The sequence below is a fragment of the Mus caroli genome, unplaced genomic scaffold (genome assembly GCF_978045245.1).
Source record: "Mus caroli unplaced genomic scaffold, Mus_caroli_1 scaffold_2, whole genome shotgun sequence".
Lineage (NCBI taxonomy): Eukaryota > Metazoa > Chordata > Mammalia > Rodentia > Muridae > Mus > Mus caroli.
The window spans coordinates 156512529-156529262 of record NW_028227257.1 but is presented as its reverse complement, the minus strand read 5'-3'; positions in this window follow the sequence as shown (position 1 = coordinate 156529262).

Here is a 16734-nt window from a genome sequence, read left to right as displayed (position 1 = left end):
GAAGGAAGCAGAGATCCCAGCGAAACAGAGGGCCTGCGTCCTGGCCCTTGTTCAGTCTGCAGACTTCATGGCTTTAGTTTGCAGAGAGTAGATGTGCATCTTCTCACAGATGTCCCCCAGGAACAAGCCCAGTCCTGCCATGGCCTTAAAATTTCTTCTCTAGCCTCACATTTTGGGGAAATGGCCAGCAGCCTGCCCTGGGGCCTCCTGGTGGCTGTGCCTAAGAATCAATCATTAATTATTCTGGTCCACTTCCCTGAGGCTTTCAAAACAGAAATAGAAATGCAGGTCCTGGCAGGTGAGAGGAAAGGGACCACAAGCTGAAAAGGCAGTTTGGAAAAAGCCACCTGTGGCATTTGTCCAGTTGGGGAAGGTTAGAGATGTGACCTGGCACACATCCCTTGGTCTTTTGCCCATTTTATAGCCCCCTTGGCAGCATCTACCTTAGCTGCTCGAGGGGAGCCCGATGCTCCTGGAGCTGAATAAGAAAAATCCTAACTGGAAGCAGAAAAGGGAGAAAGACTAAAGAAGTTATACAAGAGCTAGAGGGGAAACTCATCCCGCCCCCTCGACTAGCAATAGTTTTTAAAATTACAAACAATAAGCTAGAACTTTTTTTGTAATCTGCTTTGAAAATGAGAAAACTGAGTCTACAGGCACTATTGTGGCCAAGGGCACCCTGCTGTCAGGACCAAATAATCTGTAGTGACCCTGGCCTTGTAGTAGGTGATAGCAATTCTGCTCATTTCAACCTGGTTCCTCCCTCTTCCCAGCACCTACCATTCTCCCATTAGGAAGAAGGTTTCTGGAAGCCAGGGTGTGGCTAGAATGAGGTCAGACCCCATGGTGGGAATATAGCCCTGACAGAGATGGAGAGTAAGCAGCTCAGCAAAGAGGAATGCCCTCCCCTGGCCGGGACCCTGTGATCCAGCCTAGAACAACACAAGTCAGATCGCAGGAATCCTTCCACCCATTCCAAGTCACCAAGTGGGCTACCTTTCGGACAGCTGTTCTTGGGGACATGCCAAGGAAAAAACCCAGGGTCAGGGCTGGCTCAATCCTCTGTAGGCCTGGAATGCCAGAAGTTCCTGCTATTAGGAGAGCCCTCCCCAGTCCCTGGCAGTCCCAGGTACTGACAGAGGGACTATCAATCTTGTGGGTGACGATTGAGTGGAGGTGTGGGAAGAGCTCAAAGTAGAAAGAATATTCAGGACATCTAACCTGACTTTTGTCCCCAACCTTTCAACCCTGTCCTCTGAAAACCTTCTGGAACATTCTGAACAGAACAAGCTAAGTTACTCTGTCTATTCCCCTGTGAACCTAGGTTCTTTGCAACAGCCACTGTCTTTGCTGTGCCTGGAGGATCCCGCCCTGAGTTAAGACCTGAGACTTTAGTTTACCTTTCTTTTCTGATGGTTTTCCCTTGCTACTTATGGATTTTGTACTAGAGTGGATAGAGCATCATCTTGAGAAAATGAAGTAGGGAATCCTTGTGATAAAGGCAGCTGTCGCCACTGATCCTTGCTAAGTGCTTCTAAATGCTAGTACAACTGAATACTCTATAGAAGGCCCCACTTATTTATTACAATACTCAGTGAAGTCAGGGTCTGGAGGCACCTTGGACATAGACCTTGTTCTGGGTCCCTCGGCTGCTGAAGCTTGTCTGCTCTCAGATACAGCTCATCCCAGTCCAGCATGGTTCCTTTACCTCATGTTGATATTAGGGCATGAGTAGTAGCCATGACTCCAAGAAAGTTCTTGTGCTAAACTCAAAAGCAAAGCAGATAGTATGTACCAGTTTCAGAAACCCAGTGGCATTGGGAGGAAGCTCTGCCCATAGCGCTGAGGCTTATATTCTGTGTGCCATCAGAGAGGCTGGCACGGGGAAGAATGAAAGAGCCCAGTATTGTGGGCTGGGGTGACGGCTGGCTTCCCACCTGAACACTGGCAGCATTCACACAGCACAGATATCACAGACATTTGTTTGAAAAATCAGTCACCCGCCTGCTTTTTCCTAAACTTTGTTTGAAACTCTTTCTGATTTTAGGCATTTCTGATTTAGGAGAATTTCCTTTTCTTGGCCCAAATGCCCCTCCTTCGAGCTTCAAACTGTGTCCTGCAGCCCTGGTTGTTTCTGTTTACTTTGTCACATTCCCATCCTGGATTTGCCCTTCCTCCCTTCCTCCCTCCCTCCCTCCCTTCCTTCCTCTTTTTCAAGAAAAAGCACTTCCCTCAGGCTCAGCCCAGAAAAGGATGGAAGAGGACCTGGGGACAAATGGCCCAGGTTTGAGTGAGCTGTGTCTCCCCCTATGCTCTGGGCATCTGCAGGGCTCAGGCCTCTACTCTCCATCCCTCATGCCCACATTTGTGGATAGAGCCTGCTCTATCATCTCTGCAGCCAGGTTACATTCTTCAGCTGGGGCTGAGTGAGGACAATGCTTGCTTCCAGGAAATGCTCCTCAACTCTAGACATACCTCTGGATAGTAGAGTCTTCAACCTCAGGTACCATCCTTGCATTCATAGGAAGTTTTTCAGCTCAGTTTTGTACTGACCTACTTGAACTCATCCAAATGTGCCTAGTAGACCGTTTTCTCTGTTTTAAATTATTAATAATTATTATTTTATTAAAAATATTGAGGTGGGGTAGGTGTGTGGTGGCAGAATCAGCAGCCAGGCAAACCAGCCAGACCAGTGGTTGTTGCCTGCCTCCTGCAGCCTGCAGCCATGTTGAAGTCCATAGGCTGTGCTGCAAATGGGGACCATACTGATAGGAGTGGCTGGTGCTGCCACCTGGGGTCCTTGCTGTAACAAGGATGTCTGAGTCTGCAGCTGGGGCCTGTGTTGATATCCATGGTCCAAGATTTCACTAAAGGCTATGTGAAGGTCTGTGGTCTGTGCTGAAGTTTGAAACCATGTCAAAGTCTGTGGATCATGCTGCCATTGGAAGAGGGGACCATACTGATCCGAGTGGCCTGCACTGCCACCTGAGGCCATGGTGATGTCCGGGCTCACACTGCTGCTATGGCCCATAATCTGTGCTCTCACTAACTGTGAAGAGCAAGGAGGCTACTTTTGCTGTGATATCAGTGACTGCAGATGCACAGTTGAGAGTGAGGGACATGGAAGGAGGCTTTGGTGACAACCCCAACTTCCATGCCACATAACCCCCACCAAAATGCAGCAGCCTAGACAGGAAACCAAGAGAACTAAAAGTTTCACAGAGATACTGAAGAGTAGCTCTCCACAACTGATGGCTTCTGATGGAGCTGTGGGAAGGGAAGGACTCAGTTCTATTTAAGGGGCAGGACACTGAGAGTGTTTAACCATGTTCCAGAGAGTATATAGATGACACAAAGTAGACTTGTTTGGTTGGTTTTTCTTTTTTCTTTTTTTTTTTTGTTTTTTTTTTTGTTTTGTTTTGTTTTGTTTTACTTCTTGGTGTGGGTCATAAGTGGAAGCAGACATGGAAAGACAAGGGATTGTAATGGGGTGTATAATGTAAAACTCCCAGAGACTCAATAAAAATGTTATGTGGTAAAAGGATTTGTGTGTGTGTGTGTGTGTGTGTATGTGTGTGTGTGTGTGTGTGTGTGTGCGTGTGTGCGTGTGTGCATGTGTGCATGTGTGTGTTTATACAGGTGCCTGTGGAGGTCAGAAGACAGTGTTGGGTCCCACCAGAGGTAGAGTTATGGGTGTTTGTGAGCTTCCCATGTATAGTGTGATGTGTGTGTTGCAGGATGGGTCTATAAAAATATAAAAGCAAGTACTTTAGTGTGTGATGTGTTGTGCCTGTGATATATATATATATATATATATATATATATATATATACATATATATATATATGTATGTGTTTGTGTATGTGGTATAGATATATAAATGGTATTCTTGGGCATACTGTACAGGGCATGTATATGTATGTTCATGTGGTGGGGTTCGTGGGGTAGCGTGTGTTTGGTATAGCAGTATATGTAGTATAGGGTGTGTATCTTAGCATGTATAATGGGGTATATGTGGTATTATGTGGTGGTAATCTGTGAGTATGTGAGATGAGCTATATGTGATATGGAGTATGTGTATGTAGTATTGTGGGGTTAGACAGGAGCTGTATATGAATGTACGGTATGTGCAGTATGTGAGTAATGGGGTGTGTGTAGGGTATTGTGTGAGGAATGATGGAGTGTGTTTTGGTGTGACTAATGTATGTGGTAGTGTGTAATGATAGCGTGTGTGCAGTGTGGTGGAGGGTGAGGGTAGTGTGTGTGTGGTGGAGGATGCATGTGTGGTATGATGAGGTGTTTGTATGATATGAGTAGTGTTTTATGGTATGGCGCAGTATATGTGGTATGTGATGACATTTGGGTGATGTTTGGAAAGTATGCGTGTATGTGTGCTAAAATACACCGAGTTGTCAGTAAGGACTTAAGACATCATACACTGCAGTCTACCAGCATGTGCATTGTTTTTCTTGGCCATTCCAAAAGAAAGCAGAATGCATGGTTCCCTCTTGTTGAAAATGTGAGGCCTGGGAGAGAGCTGTGAAGACAGAGACACAGAGCCTGAAAGCATCACACAGAGGTTTTCTGGTAGTCTCAGATTCTGCACTAGACAGGTCAGAGTCTATGGCCTGAGACATCATTACAAATGTAGGAAGGATTGGTGAATAGGGAGTTTCCTCTGTCATCCCACAGTTTTCTCAAGACTCAGGATGGAGCAGAGATAGACGAGAAAAAGCCACAGCCAACAGCTCAGAAAATTATCAAGGTAATACCAGTTCTAGACAGTAAACTTTTAAGTGAAGTCAAAAATCAAACTATTTTTACAGCATGTTCCTGAAACTTGTCCTTTCCAGGTGTTGAAGATCAGAGGGCAGATTGCTTGCAAGAGATGGTCTTCTCCTTCCATAGTACAAGGTGGGTCCTAGGGACTAAACTCAGGTCATCATACTTAACCGTATGGTTCCTGCTGAACCATCTGTTTTCCCTGAGCAGTCCCGTCAAGTTTGCAGTTGGAGCCTGAAGATATATTTGCATCTTTGTATCTGCCAAATGCCACATTTAAGGAAAAATTCATTAAGTCATCATCTCAATGACCCAGTGTGATGCCAATAAACTAACTCAGTCCAAAACCACTTCTTGCTGGATTGTAGTGTGGTAGAGAGAGAAGAGAATTCAGGCTGCACATGGGTGGGGAAATACATACTCCCATAATTCCTGGAGGTAGGAGAGGACCCAGATGGAGGAAGCACTGATGGAGGTGGGGTGAAGAAAACGTTTTCCAGTCAGATTTGGGTGTAGATGGCAACAGGTTATAACCCTCCGGTGACCAGGCAAGGGATTAGTGCTAGCCTTGTGTTGCTTTTCCAGGTCTCCACCAGGATCAAAGCTTTGAGGAGCATTTTTCCACCTCAAAATTTCCAATGGTCAGGAATATAAACACCATCAGATCTGAAAAGGCAGAAGGAAGGTCAAGAACTCAAATGGCCATAGAGATAGCGATAGGGTAGAAAGGAGCCATAAGTTTGACGTTTCTTGGAGTTCTAGAGTTCAGGTTCCACCCCAGTCCTGAGCAACAGAGAAAGCAGGGACAGGAAATTCATACACTGGGTGTCTGACTTTGATGTGGGGTACAAGTTACTTTCAGTTACTTTTTGCTTTGCTGGGACAGAATATCTGACAAAAGCAACTTATGGAGAAAGCCAGGGTTTATTGTCACCCACAGTTTATGTCCACCATAGCGGGTCAGGAGCAGAGCTTGAAGGAACTGGTCATATCGCAGCTGCCGTCGAGAAGCACAGAGTGTGAATTGCATGCTTGCCATGCTCAATTCATTTTCTCCGTTCTACAGTCTATGATGCATCGCCAAGCAAATGCTCCCATTTGTAGTTAAGGTTGCCCTTTAAACCCAGCACTCAGGAGGCAGAAACAGGCAGATCTCTATGAGTTTGAGGCCAGGCTGACCCAAATAGAGAGCTCTAGGCCAAGCATGGCTATGTATTGAGACCCTCTCTTAAAATATATATATATATATATATATATATATATATATATATATATATATATTTCCAAATCAATTAATGTAACTGAGATAACTCCCCAGAAGCAAGTCAGTAGCCCATCTCCCAGGTGATTCTAGATTCTGGTCAAGTTGACAACTAGCCCTGACCATCAAAAAAGGTTCTGTTGTTTCATGGTTTGAGAGTACAGTCTACCATGATGGGAAGGCATGGACAGTAAGCGGGGAGGGGAGGGGACTGGTCGTATTGTGCCTGTAGCCAGGAGGCAGAGAGTGGAATGCTGGGACTTCACTCACACTTTCCTTTTTATTCAGTTCATGGAATAATGCTGTTGACATTCAAGCTCTAGCCTTCGTATCTTAGTTAAACCTTCCTAGAAATGCCTCAGAGTCACACCCAGAGGTGTGTCTCCTAGGTGATTCCCGTCAGGTTGACAATCAAGGTTAACCATTATAGGAAGTTAAAAAGCATTTCTGTGAGTCAAGAAGCTAGGTTACTAGGCTGGACACAGAGGCTCTGAGACTTTGGAAAAGTCACGTAGCTTGCCTGGGCCTCAAGGTTTCCATCTTTACAAAGAAATAAAAATAATCTTTCCTAGAGATGTGCCTTAAACAAACCCCTTGCCAGGCGTGGTGGTGCACACCTTTAATCCCAGCACTTGGAACGCAGAGGCAGACGGATTTCTGAGTTCGAGGCTAGCCTGGTCTATAAAGTGAGTTCCAGGACAGCCAGGGCTACACAGAGAAACCCTGTCTTGAAAAAACAACAACAACAACAAAAAAAACAAAACAAACAAACAAAAAAAAAAAACAAAACACCAAAAACCAAAAAACCCAAACCCCTTAGTGCCTTGGCACCATGTTTTCTTATTGTCAATAAAATTTCTTAGGAAATCTTTAATTCCACTGGGTTGGCGCTTATGGACAAGTGGGTGTAAAAGAACTTTGAAACCCATAGTTCTAGCAATGCTTTTGACTCACAAAACTTCCTGGGGAATAAGTGTCATCATACATCCATGAATGATCACAATTAAAATTTAAGATAATTGATTAGTTAATGAATGAATGAATGAATGAATGAACTGTGTGTATGTGTGTGTGTGCGTGAGTCTCTGTGTGTGTGTGTCTGTGTGTACATACACATTTTGAAGTCAGAGGAAAATACTATCGATAAGTGGTTCTGGACTTACACCTGAGACCAAAGCCTTTCTTGTCATTTCTGTCATTGTACTGTGTACTCCAGGCTACCAGCTCTGCCAGCTCCTGGCTAGTTCCCCAGTCTCTGCTCCCATTCTGTTGAGTGCTATAGGTTCTGAGGACTGAACTCAGGTCATTGGGCCTCTGCAATGAGTACATTAACCCAATAAGCCATCTTTGTCAAACATATATATCACTGTATTACTATATGTATCATAAAAATTTAATGCTATATATAATGAATATGATGCATATATATTTCTCCCCCCCAGTCTCTGTCTCTCAGTCTCTCTCTGTCTCTCTGTTTCTCTCTCTGCCCCCCGTCCGTCCGTGTGTGTGTGTGTGTGTGTGTGTGTGTGTGTGTGTGTGTAAAGGATGCTATAGCATTCATAAGAGTCTAATATATTTTATTCCATTTCAGTATTTCCCTAGCTCACTCACAAAAACTGAAACACTCTTTACAGTGGCTTCACAAGTCCTACTATGTCAGCAATGTCTTCCACCGTGTTCCCCCCTTTCCTTCTACATGCTGTAAATAAAGATTCTGCTCCCACACCTTGGCCTGCTTTCTCTAACATTTCAGGCTTGCTCTTTAGATCAATGTGTCATTGTCCACTTGCTACTTAGTCTGATGTTCATCTGTTTACATCTGTGAGTCCTTTTCTAGTTCCCACTCTCATTAATCTCTCTGCTCCCCAACTCTTAGCCCTGGTCACTGTTCTTTCTACCATCCACATAGAATTAACATACTCATGTATTTACTTATTTATTTGTTTTTATCTGTTCTCACAGTTTCATGACCATAGGAGGCTCTTGTCAGTTTTGTTTGTTTCTGAGCTTGGGACAGTGTCTGGCACAGAGGTAATTCTCAATAAACACATGCTTGTGTGCGTGTTTCATGGAACAAACGTGATCAGCCAGGGAAACACAATGACCTCATTGTGATGTTGTGATGCTAGGCACTAGGTACACAGCAGTTAACAGGACAAACACAGGGCCAGAGTCTCAGCTGAGTAACACCTCACTGGATTTTACCAGTTAGTAGCAGGAACAGAACTAAGTAGCCCCTCACTTTTTACCTGGGAATGTTACCTGCTTTTCTGATATTCTTTCTCACTGGAGATGAGGATCCTCTGAGTGGAATTTAGGTAGGATAGGACACAGGATGATGAGCAGAGTCAGGGAATAGCTTTCTCTGTATTCCCGTGACAGTAGAGACAGCCAGACCTCCCTCTTCCTCTTTGGCACTTAGGGGCCACTGAGGGCTCCAAACTCCTGGGCAAAGGTCACAGCATCTGCTGCCCAGGGGACATGTGACCACTGGAGCGCTGCTGGGTTGGAACAACCTGCACAATCAGGTCACTATGCTAAACCCACAGGTCCCCTGTGCCAAGCCACACCCCATTCCAGTACTACCAGACCATTTGTAGCCCTAATTTACAGGGCCCTGGACAAGAAGTGGGTGCTGTTCAGGAGATCCTGGGGAGGATATTGTCTCTCTTCTCTTCATTTATTTTTTGCCATCCTGGGAGAATAGACAGGAAAAGGAAGACCTAAGTTCACCCTGGCTTGAGGCCCTATAGAAAGCAGTGGACCAATCTGTTCTGCATCTTGGTAGCACTTTACCATTTATTGATCCTTTCTCAACAACATTTGCTTTGAATGGCGAAGACTGCACAGCAATTTTAGAAGTTCCAAATTTTCCTCTGATGTCACCAAGACCAGACATTCCCACTGTCACTGTCTACTCTGAAAAGGAAACTGCCTTCATGGAACTTGTCCTCTGTAGGCCAGCAAAAAGCAATGTGAAGCCACAGAACTCTTGGAGACAGCATGGCAAAGTTTCTGGAGAAGCCGATTTCACTTTTCCACTCGAAGGCTGTGTGCTCTCCGGAAGCCACCTCCATCCCCTTAGCTTTATGGTCAGAATCTGTTAAATGGACATGATGTGAATGATGGGCTAAGGTAGAGTGAGATTCACACAATATTGCTTTTCACAAAAGCATGCATTTGCTTCTATTCTCAACATGAGGGTTCTGCTGTACACCCTGCTCCACTCCATCGGGCTGTTCAGTGGTTGTAAGAAAACTCTCTCCTGCTTAACTTATTGTTCTCATGGTGGACAGCTTGGTCACAGCAACATTGATTCTATTGGGCCCATAAATCAGCCTATTCCCTCACTTGAAACCTGCTATGTTGGTAGTGCTGGAAGGGGCTATAGCCAGACAGAGAATATTTTTAAAGATCAACTACAGCCAGCTCAAATCCTGTATATTTGCTGTGAGTTCAGAGACCTTAGTTCAGCTTAAAATCCTCAGCACACTAGACTGCAGAAAGCAGAAAAGGACACCGATGGGATATCATAATGACACAACAAGGGCTTCGGGTCCCTGACTCAATCATCTGCGTCTCTGCCCATTACCCTGGAAGTTGGGGCCAACCAGGTGATTTTAGTCTGTTATGGTTTTGTGGTCCAGTGTCGCTGTCATATAGCTCTTACAGTGATTCCCTAGCTTTTCTGCAAGTGCTATGTATTTGGTGCTGTCCAAGGTACTGTGAACCTAGCAAGGGAAGGGGGTTACTCTTCTTGATGCCTTTGTCCCTATGGGAAGGGTCCTGTGACTTTGAACTTTGAACTTAGAATGTGCCTTAACATTTATCTGAACCTCTTGCTCACAACCTTACACCACTTGTGAGATGGGGAAAATTTAGGACAAGTACTTGCGCTGGGTTGTGAGGCTTAAAGGAAATGAAGCACATGACATAGATGACACAGGACTTGTGTGTAAGCACTCTGCAAGCTCGAGGATGACGACGACGATGACAATGACGATGACAATGAAAGCTCTAATCTTTCTTAGTTAGGAGTCAAGCTACCTCATATATTCCTGAAGGCAGAAATGGGGAGGAAGCTACTGAGGCCAGAAAGAGCAGGGCTTCTTTCCTGCCCAGTAGCAACTCTGCACTAGACCTGCTCTAGTTTTCTCTCCCCACTGCTGAGTCTCCAGGTACCTTAATTAAAAGTATTTATCCTTCCATGACACTGGCCCCCATTTGCCTGGTATTATTCTCTGAATCAGAAAGAGCCTTGAGGTTAATAGAACATTTTTCTACTACATCCTGGGACACCTAGCCAAGCAAATATACCCAGACCTCCTGGGCTGCCGCTGGGACTCTGCAGAGTGTCTGTCACTGCTGGCCAGGACGTAGCTGTTAGGTTTCCAGCCACTCAGTAGCTCAGCATGGTTCTGCTACCTGAAGAACATGCTCAGCTTCCTGCTGGGAAGCCTATTTCTAGATGATGTCAGTCTTTAAAGGAAAGGCCAGTACTGGGTGTCTGACTGCAAAACAGCAGAGTTTTCTGATCACTTGTGTGTTGGCTACTGTATCGAGATGGTGAATGTTTCGGGGAAGGATAAGTCACAACTGCCCTCCAAAGAACCAATCAAAGCACATGTATATTGGGGATAGGACAGAAACTTTGATATAGAGCGGATGTTGGGTTACAACCATGGGAAGGCTTTGTTCACGTGAGAACTGGAGGGCAGAGGAAATTAGAACAAGAACTGCCAGGACAAAGCAAAATTCTTATTTTAAGAATGTTTTCTGGTGCTAAGTATGGAAATAATGTCTCTACCACTGAGCTGAAACTCAGCCCCTCTTCTTTGTTTCTACAGTTAAGTTTATACTTATAATAATTTCAGGCCAGTTTGAGCTACATAGTGATAGTGAGATCTTATTGCAACAAGCCAAAATAACAAGAAGAAAACACACAAAAAATTAAAAACCCAATTAATTTTTTTCCCTTTTACTTATTTCAATGAAAAAAAAAAAAAAAAAAACCAAACCATATCTTTGGAGGTGGCAAGATAGATAAAGGCACCTGTTGCCAAACCTGATGATCTGAGTTTAATCCCTAGGGCTTGCATAATGGAAAGAGGGAACCACCTCCTGCAAGAGTCCTACACACACACACACACACACACACATACACACACACACTCACACATGCACACACACTTGCACATGCGCGCGCACACGCGCACTGTGCACATGTGCACACATACACAAAAACAAAGGAATAAAACGTGATAAAAATTAGAAATATTAATTAATTAATAATTTGTGTTGTATGCTTATGGATCTTCTGCCTGCGTGTAAAGCTGTGCACCACATGCATGCAGGGTCCAAGGAAGCCAGAAGAGGGCATTAGATCTCCTAGCTGCCAGACCGGGGTTGGAACCTGGGTCATCTGGAAGAGCAACAGGTGCTCTTAACCCTTGACCCTTTAAAAATGTTTTTTGAAGTTTAAAGAATGAGGTAAATTCACCAGTGCCATACAGATGTTGACAAGGAGGCATGGAGATGAAACCCATGCCAGCTGGTTTCTTATCATCCAGCAGAGGGAGCATGACCGAGGGAGCAGGTTTTCTTCTGCATGGGTGTGATAGTGCAGGCCCTTCTGATTCAGCCACCTCTCCCTCCCAGCTGGTTCCGAGTTTTCTCTGTAACTTTCCTCAAGCTTGCTTACCACCCACTCCAGTCCTCTTCCTGACTACCAGTGTCCACCCTTTCTGACTGCTCTATCTTGGAGACAACAAGCTTTGACTCTCACCTATAAGAACAGATTGGTGCTGAGGACTCCCTTCTCTGCTCCTGGTTAGTGTTCATTCCTAAGGCAGTCTGAGGCAGATGACCCATACTCCCACCTGCAGTGTGCTGTTTCAGATCTCTGCTTTACATATCCCTCTTCTTGCACTGGAGAACAGTGTGTGTGTGTGTGTGTGTGTGTGTGTATGCAAGTATGCATGTGTGTGTGTACATATGCATATGTGTGTGTTGGGGTGGCTTCTCGGTTTTATGTCAGCCAGACGGATCTGATACACAGTTGACATAAAGGAATGAGTAGGTGAATGAAGAAGTAGATAGGTATGAGGTCAGTGCACACTTAACCTAGATTCCCATGTTAAAGACAGAGGAGAAAGAATGGACAGAATGAGAAAGAGCTGTGGGACTGCTTAGTCACTGACTTGTCTCCCGTTAGTTCTTTGTTCTTCCAGAGTTTAGAACCCAGGCTCACACAGTGACCATGCCTTATGTGATAGTCTTGAGGAAACAGACAATATTCCATGTTTCTGTACAACAGACCTTTGCGGTCTGGATGGACAGCCCTGCAGACATTAATCCAGGCAGGCAGTCTGGACATGATAATCCAGGATAGACAGTGACAGAGTAGGGTAAGGTAAACTCAGCATTTTAGACTTGTCTTGGATACATCTTGAGCAGTTCATTCTTCTCTGACAGCATGAGAGGATGAGCACCTTCCCTTAGTGCTTTCTCAGCAATGTCCTGTGGAGCAAGTATGCTTGCTTCTTCATCTCCTTTACTGTGAGTGTTCTGCTGACCTGGGGAGAGGCAAGGAAACTACTTGAAGTAACTGATGCCCCCAGAGCACTTTCAAATACATGGTTTCCTACCATCTTCATAAGCAATTGATGAGCTGATGAAGTCAGCAGCAATCTGCTTTACAGATAAGCAAACTGAGGTTCACACATCCTGGCCATGGTTATCACTTCAAGGTCCTAAGATCACTCATCAAAGCCTTGTAAAGAGAGGGCCCACTCCATGCCTGGGGAACCCATCAGCACACATGGAGGCCATCAGAAATTCATCTTTAGGAATGAAGATTGTAGCTCTAAAAGGAAGATAGGTGAAATCTCTTGAGGCTGCATGGACAATTCAAAACTACTCACCACAGATGTTTAGAAGATGTACAATTTTCCCAGAACACCCACTTGTGAGGTTTTGTTCACTATTGTCCAGTCTGTAGTAATTAGTTTTATCACAAAGCTGATTTTGTTTTAACAATTTAGCATTAGTTTTAGGTTCAATTTTTACTGGATGCGTTTATCACCTGATATGTTATAGCCAAACTCAAAGATCACACCCAAAAGAACCAAATTCAAATGCCTCCTGGCTGCTTTGCATACTCTTCTGTAATTCTTTCTCACATGGGATCAAGGTTGGTCTGCCTGACCACCATAGTGTAGCCTTGCCACTTCTGAGTCATCTTTTCAAAAAGTTTCTGTCCTTCTTTCTTAGGTCTTATTTCTTGGAGAAGCCAGCTGCTGTCTCCACAGAGAAGCCCATGTTCCTCCTAGGAAACTGAGGTACCCTGCCCTCAGTCATCAAGAGGGGACTTTAGAGAAAAGCACCGGGGCAGCTAGGGCGCAGGGTCGGCTGACACTCACCAGCTACCCACAACACCCGCCACAGGATCTTAAGACTTCTGGTGAGTGGAACACAGCTTCTGCTCCAATCCAATTGTGCGCGGGACCTGAGACTGCATTAGTTAGGGAAGCAGAAACTGGCCTGAGTAGGGCCACAGGCCTCATCCGGCCGGATCAGCACCAGGGTAGCTAGAGCACAGGGTCGGCTGACACCCGCCAGCTACCCACGACCCCCGCCACAGGATTTTGAGACTGCTGGTGAGTGGAACACAGCTTCTGCTCCAGTCCAATCACGCGGGAACTAAGACTGCTTTGGTTGGGGAGGGAGAAATCCGGCCTACATAGGGCCACAAGCCTCTTCCGGTCAGAAAAGCACCTGGGTAGCTAGGGCACAGGGTCGGCTGACACTCGCCAGCTATCCACAACACCCGCCACAGGATCTTAAGACTTCTGGTGAGTGGAACACAGCTTCTGCTCCAATCCAATTGCGCGCGGGACCTGAGACTGCATTAGTTAGGGAAGCAGAAACCAGCCTGAGTAGGGCCACAGGCCTCATCCGGCCGGATCAGCAAAGGGGTAGCTAGAGCGCAGGGTCGCCTGACACCCGCCAGCTACCCACGACCCCCGCCACAGGATTTTGAGACTGCTGGTGAGTGGAACACAGCTTCTGCTCCAGTCCAATCACGTGGGACCTGAGACTGCTTTGGTTGGGGAGGGAGAAATCCGGCCTACATAGGGCCACAAGCCTCTTCCGGTCAGAAAAGCACCGGGGTAGCTAGGGCGCAGGGTCGGCTGAAACTCGCCAGCTACCCACAACACCCGCCACAGGATCTTAAGACTTCTGGAGAGTGGAACACAGCTTCTGCTCCAATCCAATTGCGCGCGGGACCAGAGACTGCATTAGTTAGGGAAGCAGAAAACCGGCCTGAGTAGGACCACAGGCCTCTTCCTGCTGGACAAGCACCGGGGTACCGCCAGCTACCCACGACCCCCCGCCACAGGATTTTGAGACTGCTGGTGAGTGGAACACAGCTTCTGCTCCAATCTTTAAACAGTGACAACGACAACAACTAACCCCAGAGATTACCAGATGGCGAAAGGTAAACGTAATAATCTTACTAACAGAAACCAAGACCACTCACCATCATCAGAACCCAGCACTCCCACTTTGCCCAGTCCAGGACACCCCAACACACCGGAAAAGCTAGACACGGATCTAAAAGCATATCTCATGATGATGGTAGAGGACTTCAAGAAGGACTTTAATAACACACTTAAAGAAATACAAAGGAACACTGGTAAACAGGTAGAAGACATTAAAGAGGAAGCACAAAAATCCCTTAAAGAATTGCAGGAGAACACTGCTAAAGAGTTACAAATCCTTAAAGAAAAACAGGATAACATAATCAAACAGGTAGAAGTCCTTACAGAAAAACAGGAAAACACATCCAAACAGATGATGGAAATGAACAAAACCATACTAGAACTAAAAAGGGAAGTAGACACAATAAAGAAAACCCAAAATGAGGCAACACTGGAGATAGAAACCCTAGGAAAGAAATCTGGAATCATAGATACGAGCATCAGCAACAGAATACAAGAGATGGAAGAGAAAATCTCAGGTGCAGAAGATTCCATAGAGAACATCGGCACAACAATCAAGGAAAATGTAAAATGCAAAAAGATCCTAACTCAAAACATCCAAGAAATACAGGACACAATGAGAAGACCAAACCTACGGATAATAGGAGTGGATGAGAATGAAGATTTTCAACTCAAAGGACCAGCAAACATCTTCAACAAAATTATAAAAGAAAACTTCCCAAATCTAAAGAAAGAGATGCCCATGAACATACAAGAAGCCTACAGAACTCCAAATAGACTGGACCAGAAAAGAAATACCTCCCAACACATAATAATAAGAACAACAAATGCTCTAAATAAAGATAGAATACTAAAAGCAGTAAGAGAAAAAGGCCAAGTAACATATAAAGGCAAGCCTATCAGAATTACACCAGATTTTTCACCAGAGACTATGAAAGCCAGGAGATCCTGGACGGATGTTATACAGACACTAAAAGAACACAAATTCCAGCCCAGGCTACTATACCCAGCCAAACCCTCAATTACCATAGATGGAGAAACCAAAGTATTCCATGACAAAACCAAATTCACACATTATCTCTCCACGAATCCAGCCCTTCAAAGGATAATAACAGAAAAAAACCAATACAAGGACAGGAACCACACCCTAGAAACAACAAGAAGGTAATCCCTCAACAAACCTAAGACAGCCACAAGAACAGAATGCCAACTTTAACAACAAAAATAACAGGAAACAACAATTACTTTTCCTTAATATCTCTTAATATCAATGGACTCAACTCCCCGATAAAAAGACATAGACTAACAAACTGGCTACACAAACAAGACCCAACATTTTGCTGCTTACAGGAAACTCATCTCAGAGAAAAAGATAGACACTACCTCAGAATGAAAGGCTGGAAAACAATTTTCCAAGCAAATGGTAGGAAGAAACAAGCTGGAGTAGCCATTCTAATATCTGATAAGATTGACTTCCAACCCAAAGTCATTAAAAAAGACAGAGAGGGACACTTCATACTCATCAAAGGTAAAATCTTCCAAGAGGAACTATCAATCCTGAATATCTATGCTCCAAATACAAAGGCAGCCACATTCATTAAAGAAACTTTAGTAAATCTCAAAGCACACATTGCACCTCATACAATAATAGTGGGAGACTTCAACACACCACTTTCACCAATGGACAGATCATGGAAACAGAAACTAAACAGGGACACAGTGAAACTAACAGAAATTATGAATCAAATGGATCTGGCAGATATCTACAGAACATTCTATCCTAAAACAAAAGGATATACCTTCTTCTCAGCACCTCATGGTACCTTCTCCAAAATTGACCACATAATTGGTCACAAAACAGGCCTCAACAGATACAAAAATATTGAAATTGTCCCATGCATCCTATCAGATCACCATGGACTAAGGCTGATCTTCAATAACAAAATAAATAATAGAAAGCCAACCTTCACGTGGAAACTGAACAACACTCTTCTCAATGATACCTTGGTCAAGGAAGGAATAAAGAAAGAAATTAAGGACTTTTTAGAGTTCAATGAAAATGAAGCCACAACATACCCAAACTTATGGGACGCAATGAAAGCATTTCTAAGAGGAAAACTCACAGCTCTGAGTGCCTCCAAAAGGAAACTAGAGAGAGCACACATTAGCAGCTTGACAACATACCTA